At 31.9% G+C, this 7,653-nt stretch overlaps 1 long non-coding RNA gene and 1 pseudogene across 1 annotated transcript; both read left to right on the top strand.

Annotated features, from left to right (window-relative positions):
• Positions 1-433: 433 nt before the first annotated feature.
• LOC127702333 (uncharacterized) lies at positions 434-3,138 on the top strand. The gene is made up of 3 exons (XR_007982376.1): positions 434-466; positions 1,707-1,770; positions 2,134-3,138. It is a non-coding gene; the product is annotated as an uncharacterized LOC127702333 (long non-coding RNA).
• Positions 3,139-5,835: 2,697 nt separating this feature from the next.
• Positions 5,836-6,639, top strand: LOC127702325 (uncharacterized; annotated as a pseudogene).
• The last annotated feature ends 1,014 nt before the right edge of the window (positions 6,640-7,653 follow it).

Consider the following 7,653-nt stretch of genomic DNA (forward strand, 5'->3'; position numbering starts at 1 on the left):
GAGGATGTAAACATGGTAGCCAATTGTTGGTATTTTTTTGGTGTTTTTGAACGTTTTGAACGGTTACTCTCGGATGATTAAATAAGCAAAAATTTCGTTACGCATGTGAACAAATATTCTTATTATTCTTATCGATCAGAACATTTCTTTACCCTATGTGGAAAAAAGGTTGTATGTATAATGCTTGTCCCCAATTTAATACTTATCTGTCTAGACAGATAACATATCAATGTAAAAATGGCTAGAAGCCATATATGATAAAAACATATGTCTATTTGTTTCATTGTCTTTAATTTATTCCATATAAAGCTATTTTACGATCCAGGTAAATCCGACCTCTATTTGAAGGCTTAATGATGAAATCTATTTATATAGCTGAAAGTTTCCTGAAGTCTGATTAAAAACAAGTCATTGTGCAGATATTGCGCAAATTCAGTTCACCATTCGAGGATCATACATAGTAAAGGTAAGTGTTCAAACTTTATCCTATTTGTTATTATCTAACCGCAGGTAACACATATGCCATATTTTCGTTTGTTCAAAAATAATGTATGACCAATTTAATCTTGTTTAATATTTTTTTGTTTATTAAAAGCACAAATACTTCAACATTAAGTCTCCTTAAACAGTTTTCAACGAGGTAGATATCTTAAAACGTTTTTTTTTTAAATTTGATTCCATACCAGATAAAAGTTAATACAGAAATAGCAAAGATAATTAGAAGCCTTAGCTTTAGACATAGTGCCCCCCTTCATGTCGTGCACTATGTCGTCAACATTGACTACTTTTTCCGCATAAGCACTGCAAGATTTGTTTTTGGACGCGACACTTATTGAGTAAGATATTTCCAAAAAACATATATTTTGAATCTTATATTTCTTATATTATATTAAAATTACGCAAAGCCATGATTGTTTGGTGCCAGATATATGCTAATAGTTCGAATTTAAAACTGAATACAACATATGATTTTCGTATTTGATATACAAAGGATAAACATTATAAAACATTACTTTCTAATAAAACGGAATTTCCCAAAAAACTACTAAATAAATAAACATACGGCAAATTAATGTAAATCAACTCTAACTGTATTTTATTTGGAATGTGTCTTGTCCTGCATGACAACTAACCTGTGTCAACTGCCCTGTCTTATTGCATATATCAGAGGTCATTATTATAAAATTTGGCATTTATTCCATTAATTTCAGAAGTTTGTCATTTAATGCCATTAATTTATATTAAGTTCAACATGTATTTAACATACTTTTCTTATTTTCAGAAAACGATAGAAACTGAATTACCATTAGTGTGCATAAATAATTTGTTGATACATATACAATATTTGTTTAAAACGTTTTATCGACAATATACAAATGATATGCGCCATATGTCTTAATTTAAATTATGTTTGATGTGTTGCATTTCAACAAATTAAATAAATAAGAAATACTAAAATTATTAATCATCTCACGGAATGACACGTTTTTACTTCGTATAAAACAAAATATTCCTGATATATTTGTCCTTGCCAGTGAGCTAGTTCCTTAAAAGGAGAGTAAACAATTGAACTTCCATAATTCTTTCAAAAACATGTATCATAAAACCGTTTTAAAAATATTTAAGAAAATGAGGATAGTCAAAAAATCCGAGACAGTATCGATCAGTTACCAAAAAACCACTTCAATTTTCTTATCTCATTTCAGATAAATTCTGTGTTTCAGCGAGCAAAATTCTAGAAAGATATCTTAGAAGAAAAACAACTTGAAGGTGAGCAAAATATGTTATTAAAATTGAAGTATTTATATATGTACGAAACTAAATGTGATAAGATGAAAACAAGAATAAATACAAATAAATAAATTTACAAAAACACTATAAGATCTAATTTACCTTTACATGTATTGCATATCCTCATATATTACTGAACTCATGTATATTCAATCGTTGAATTATTGGACAGCAGACCATTAATCTGTGAATGTATTGTACTACATTTTCTGAAAATCAGTTTTAAGGAATGGAGAGCAAATATTTATTTACACTTCGATACACTATGGATATTCAAAAAGGTAGCTGTATAAAGAATAAAAATAGAAGATTTAATAACAAACAGCATTATTACGCTTTCAGAAACAATGGGAAGAGATACAGATAGATTAAGAATAATTAGTATGAATGCTTCTGGTAGGAAAGGCAAACAGTATCAAAACTATCGACAGTCTTACCTGAACGAAATAATCGCACACGATGAGCCCGATATTTTATTTTTGCCAAGGGACAACCCTGATATGTCATCATCAGTGTTAACTGATTATCGTCAAGCACAAGTCGCTCATAATCACGAACTTGTACTTTTGTACGATAAGAAGAGATTGTAATTGAAAACCCCAAACTGGTTCGATCTAATACACCTTAGTTGTTCCTGGTATACAGCAGGGCAAACTAATGTATCCCTTAGTCGATATCCTGGCTCCTAAACCGACTCAACATATCGTCAAGCAGTTCCATTGTATCATTTTCAATTGGGAGCTTTCTCAAACAACATCACAGGAACGCTCTCAGTTTGCGTATCGTTACCTATGGTTGACTCAATATCTTGGGTGAATTTCTGGAGTGGAAATCCTGATAGGAGGTGATTTTAATTTACCAATTCAACAAATACAAAACCGCCTAAATGAACATAATACACTTGTCCGAAAGGAATTGGAAGATATCAAACCATTTTTCAGGAAAATGGGATACATGGATGAAATGACGGATAATAATCATAGATCAGAATGTCGGCTACGACAACTTAAACTCCACAAGTGTAGGTCTGCATCAAGATGTAACCAGGAAACCGACTACTTTGTTGCATCAGAGGAAATGCAATTATGTAATACTGAAATGATGACGGCTTCAACCCTTCCAGGAAGATGTACAACTCTGACGGTAACCAGGCCAGCTGTACAGAATTACTGTCCTTTGCCAACGAGGACAGAAAAGTGTATTCCAGCAAGGCCACCAAGACACAACGGTGGTTAAAAATAATTCTACATAGCTTTTGGTATTTTTTGTATCCAAGTTATATCGTTATATGGCGTGAATATTTTTTAATGGGTTTCTTAACATAATATATTCAAAAAATTGGGGGACAACCTGACATAAGACGAGGATGTAAACATGGTAGCCAATTATTGGTATTTTAGCTCACCTTGCCCGAAGGGCCAAGTGAGCTTTTCTCATCACTTTGCGTCCGTCGTCCGTCGTTGTCGTCGTCCGGCGTCGTCTGTTAACTTTTACAAAAATCTTCTCCTCTGAAACTACTGGGTCAAATTTTACTAAACTTGGTCACAATCATTATTGGGGTATTTAGTTTAAAAATATGTCCGGTGATCCGGTCAACCAACCAAGATGGCCGCCATGGCTAAAAATAGAACATAGGGGTAAAATGTAGATTTTGGCTTATATCTCTGAAACCAAAGCATTTAGAGCAAATCTGACATGGTGTAAAATTGTTTATTAGGTCAAGATCTATCTGCCCTGAAATTTTCAGATGAATCTGGAAACCCGTTGTTGGGTTGCTGCCCCTGAATTGGTAATTTTAAGGAGATTTTGCCGTTTTTGGTTATTATCTTGAATATTATTATAGATAGAGATAAACTGTAAACAGCAATAATGTTCAGCAAAGTAAGATCTACAATTAAGTCAACTTGACCAAAATGGTCAGTTGACCCCTTAAGGAGTTATTGCCCTTTATAATCAATTATTAACCATTTTTCGTAAATTTTTGTAATCTTTTACAAAAATCTTCTCCTCTGAAACTACTAAGACAAATTTAACCAAACTTGTCCACAATCATCATTAGGGTATATAGTTTAAAAAATGTGTCCGATGACCCCGCCCGCGAACCAAGATGGCCGACATGACTAAAAAATAGTATATAGGGTAAAATGCAGTTTTTGGCTCATATCTCTGAAACCAAAGCATTTAGAGCAAATCTGACATGGGGTAAATTTGTTTATCAGGTCAAGATCTATCTGCCCTGAAATTTTCAGACCAATCAGGCAAATCGTTGTTTGGTTGCTGCCCCTGAATTGGTAATTTTAATGAAGTTTTGTCGTTTTTGGTTATTATCTTGAATATTATTATAGATAGAGATAAACTGTAAACAACAATAATGTACAGCAAAGTAAGATCTACGAATAATTCAACATGACCAAAATTGTCAATTGACCCCTTAAGGAGTTATTGCCCTTTATAGTCAATTTTTTACAATTTTTTCATAAATTTTGTAAATTTTTGTAAATTTTTACAAAATAATTTCCACTGTAACTACTGGGCCAAGTTCATTATAGATAGAGATAATTGTAAGCAGCAAGAATGTTCAGTAAAGTAAGATCTACAAACACATCACCATCACCAAAATACAATTTTGTCATGAATCCATCTTTGTCCTTTGTTTAATATGCACATATACCAAGGTGAGCGACACAGGCTCTTTAGAGCCTCTAGTTTTTTGGTGTTTTTGAACGTTTTGAACGGTTACTCTCGGATGATTAAATAAGCAAAAATTTCGTTACGCATGTGAACAAATATTCTTATTCTTCTTATCGATCAAAACATTTCTTTACCCTATGTGGAAAAAAGGTTGTATGTATAATGCTTGTCCTCAATTTAATACTTATCTGTCTAGACAGATAACATAGCAATCTAAAAATGGCTAGAAGCTATAAATGGTAAAAACATATGTCTATTATTTTCATTGACTTTAATTTATTCCATATACAGCTATTTTACGATCCAGGTAAATCCGACCTCTATTTGAAGGCTTAATGATGAAATCTATTTATATAGCTGAAAGTTTCCTGAAGTCTGATTAAAAACAAGTCATTGTGCATATTATTGCGCAAATTCAGTTCACCATTTGAGGATCATACATAGTAAAGGTAAGTGTTCAAACTTTATCTTATTTGTTATTATCTAACCGCAGGTAACACATATGCCATATTTTCGTTTGTTCAAAAATAATGTATGACCAATTGAATCTTGTTTAATATTTTTGTGTATTAAAAGCACAAATGCTTCAACATTAAGTCTCCTGAAACAGTTTTCAATGAAGTAGATATCTTAAAACGGTTTTTTTTTTTAAATTTGATTCCATACCAGATGAGGTTAATACAGAAATAGCAAAGAGAATAAGTAGCCTTAGTTTTAGACATAGTGCCCCCCTTCGGGTCGTGAACTATGTCGTCAACATTGACTACTTTTTCCGCATAAGCACTGCAAGATTTGTATTTGGACGCGACACTTATTGAGTAAGATATTTCCAAAAAACATATATTTTAAATCTTATATTTCTTATATTATATTAAAATTACGCAAAGCCATGATTATTTTGTGCCAGATATATGCTTATAGTTAGAAATTTAAAACTGAATAAAACATATGATTTTCGTATTTGATATACAAAGGATAAACATTATAAAACATTACTTTCTAATAAAACGGAATTTCCAATAAAACTACTAAATAAATAAACATACGGCAAATTAATGTAAATCAACTCTAACTGCATTTTATTTGGAATGTGTCTTGTCCTGCATGACAACTGACCTGTGTCAACTGCCCTGTCTTATTGCATATATCAGAGGTCATTATTATAAAATTTGTCATTTATTCCATTAATTTCAGAAGTTTGTCATTTAATGCCATTAATTAATATTAAGTTCAACATGTATTTAACATACTTTTTTTATTTTCAGAAAACGATAGAAACTGAATTACCATTAGTGTGCATAAATAATTTGTTGATACATATACAATATTTGTTTAAAACGTTTTATCGACAATATACAAATGATATGCGCCATATGGGAACAATGGGAAGAGATACAGATAGATTAAGGATAATTAGTATGAATGCTTCTGGTAGGAAAGGCAAACAGTATCAAAACTATCGACAGTCTTACCTGAACGAAATAATCGGACACGATGAGCCCGATATTTTATTTTTGCCAAGGGACAACCCTGATATGCCATCATCAGCGTTACCTATGGTTGACTCAATATCTTGGGTGGATTTCTGGAGTGGAAATCCTGATAGGAGGTGATTTTAATTTACCAATTCAACAAATACAAAACCGCCTAAATGAACATAATACACTTGTCCGAAACGAATTGGAAGATATCAAACCATTTTTCAGGGAAATGGGATACATGGATGAAATGACGGATAATAATCATAGACCAGAATGTCGGCTACGACAACTTAAACTCCACAAGTGTAGGTCTGCATCAAGATGTAACCAGGAAACCGACTACTTTGTTGCATCAGAGGAAATGCAGTTATGTAATACTGAAATGATGACTGCTTCAACCCTTCCAGGAAGATGTACAACTCTGACGGTAACCAGGCCAGCTGTACAGAATTACTGTCCTTTGCCAACGAAGACAGAAAAGTGTATTCCAGCAAGGCCACCAAGACACAACGGTGGTTAAAAATAATTCTACATAGCTTTTGGTATTTTTTGTATCCAAGTGATATCGTTATATGGCGTGAATATTTATTAATGGGTTTCTTAACATAATATATTCAAAAAATTGGGGGACAACCTGACATAAGACGAGGATGTAAACATGGTACCCAATTGTTGGTATATTTTTTTGGTGTTTTTGAACGTTTTGAACGGTTACTCTCGGATGATTAAATAAGCAAAAATTTCGTTACGCATGTGAACAAATATTCTTATTCTTCTTATCGATCAAAAAATTTCTTTACCCTATGTGGAAAAAAGGTTGTATGTATAATGCTTGTCCTTAATTTAATACTTATCTGTCTAGACAGATAACATATCAATCTAAAAATGGCTAGAAGCTATATATGGTAAAAACATATGTCTATTATTTTCATTGACTTTAATTTATTCCATATAACGCTATTTTACGATCCAGGTAAATCCGACCTCTATTTGAAGGCTTAATGATGAAATCTATTTATATAGCTGAAAGTTTCCTGAAGTCTGATTAAAAACAAGTCATTGTGCAGATTATTGCGCAAATTCAGTTCACCATTTGAGGATCATACATAGTAAAGGTAAGTGTTCAAACTTTATCCTATTTGTTATTATCTAACCGCAGGTAACACATATGCCATATTTTCCTTTGTTCAAAAATAATGTATGACCAATTTAATCTTGTTTAAAATTTTTGTTTATTAAAAGCACAAATGCTTCAACATTAAGTCTCCTGAAACAGTTTTCAATGAAGTAGATATCTTAAAACGTTTTTTTTTTTAAATTTGATTCCATACCAGATAAAAGTTAATACAGAAATAGCAAAGAGAATTAGTAGCCTTAGTTTTAGACATAGTGCCCCCCTTCGGGTCGTGAACTATGTCGTCAACATTGACTACTTTTTCCGCATAAGCACTGCAAGATTTGTATTTGGACGCGACACTTATTGAGTAAGATATTTCCAAAAAACATATATTTTGAATCTTATATTTCTTATATTATATTAAAATTACGCAAAGCCATGATTATTTTGTGCCAGATATATGCTAATAGTTAGAAATTTAAAACTGAATAAAACATATGATTTTCGTATTTGATATACAAAGGATAAACATTATAAAACCTTACTTTCTAATAAAACGGAATTTCCAATAAA

This window comes from Mytilus californianus, unplaced genomic scaffold (genome assembly GCF_021869535.1).
Source record: "Mytilus californianus isolate M0D057914Y unplaced genomic scaffold, xbMytCali1.0.p SCAF_5, whole genome shotgun sequence".
NCBI classification, from domain to species: domain Eukaryota; kingdom Metazoa; phylum Mollusca; class Bivalvia; order Mytilida; family Mytilidae; genus Mytilus; species Mytilus californianus.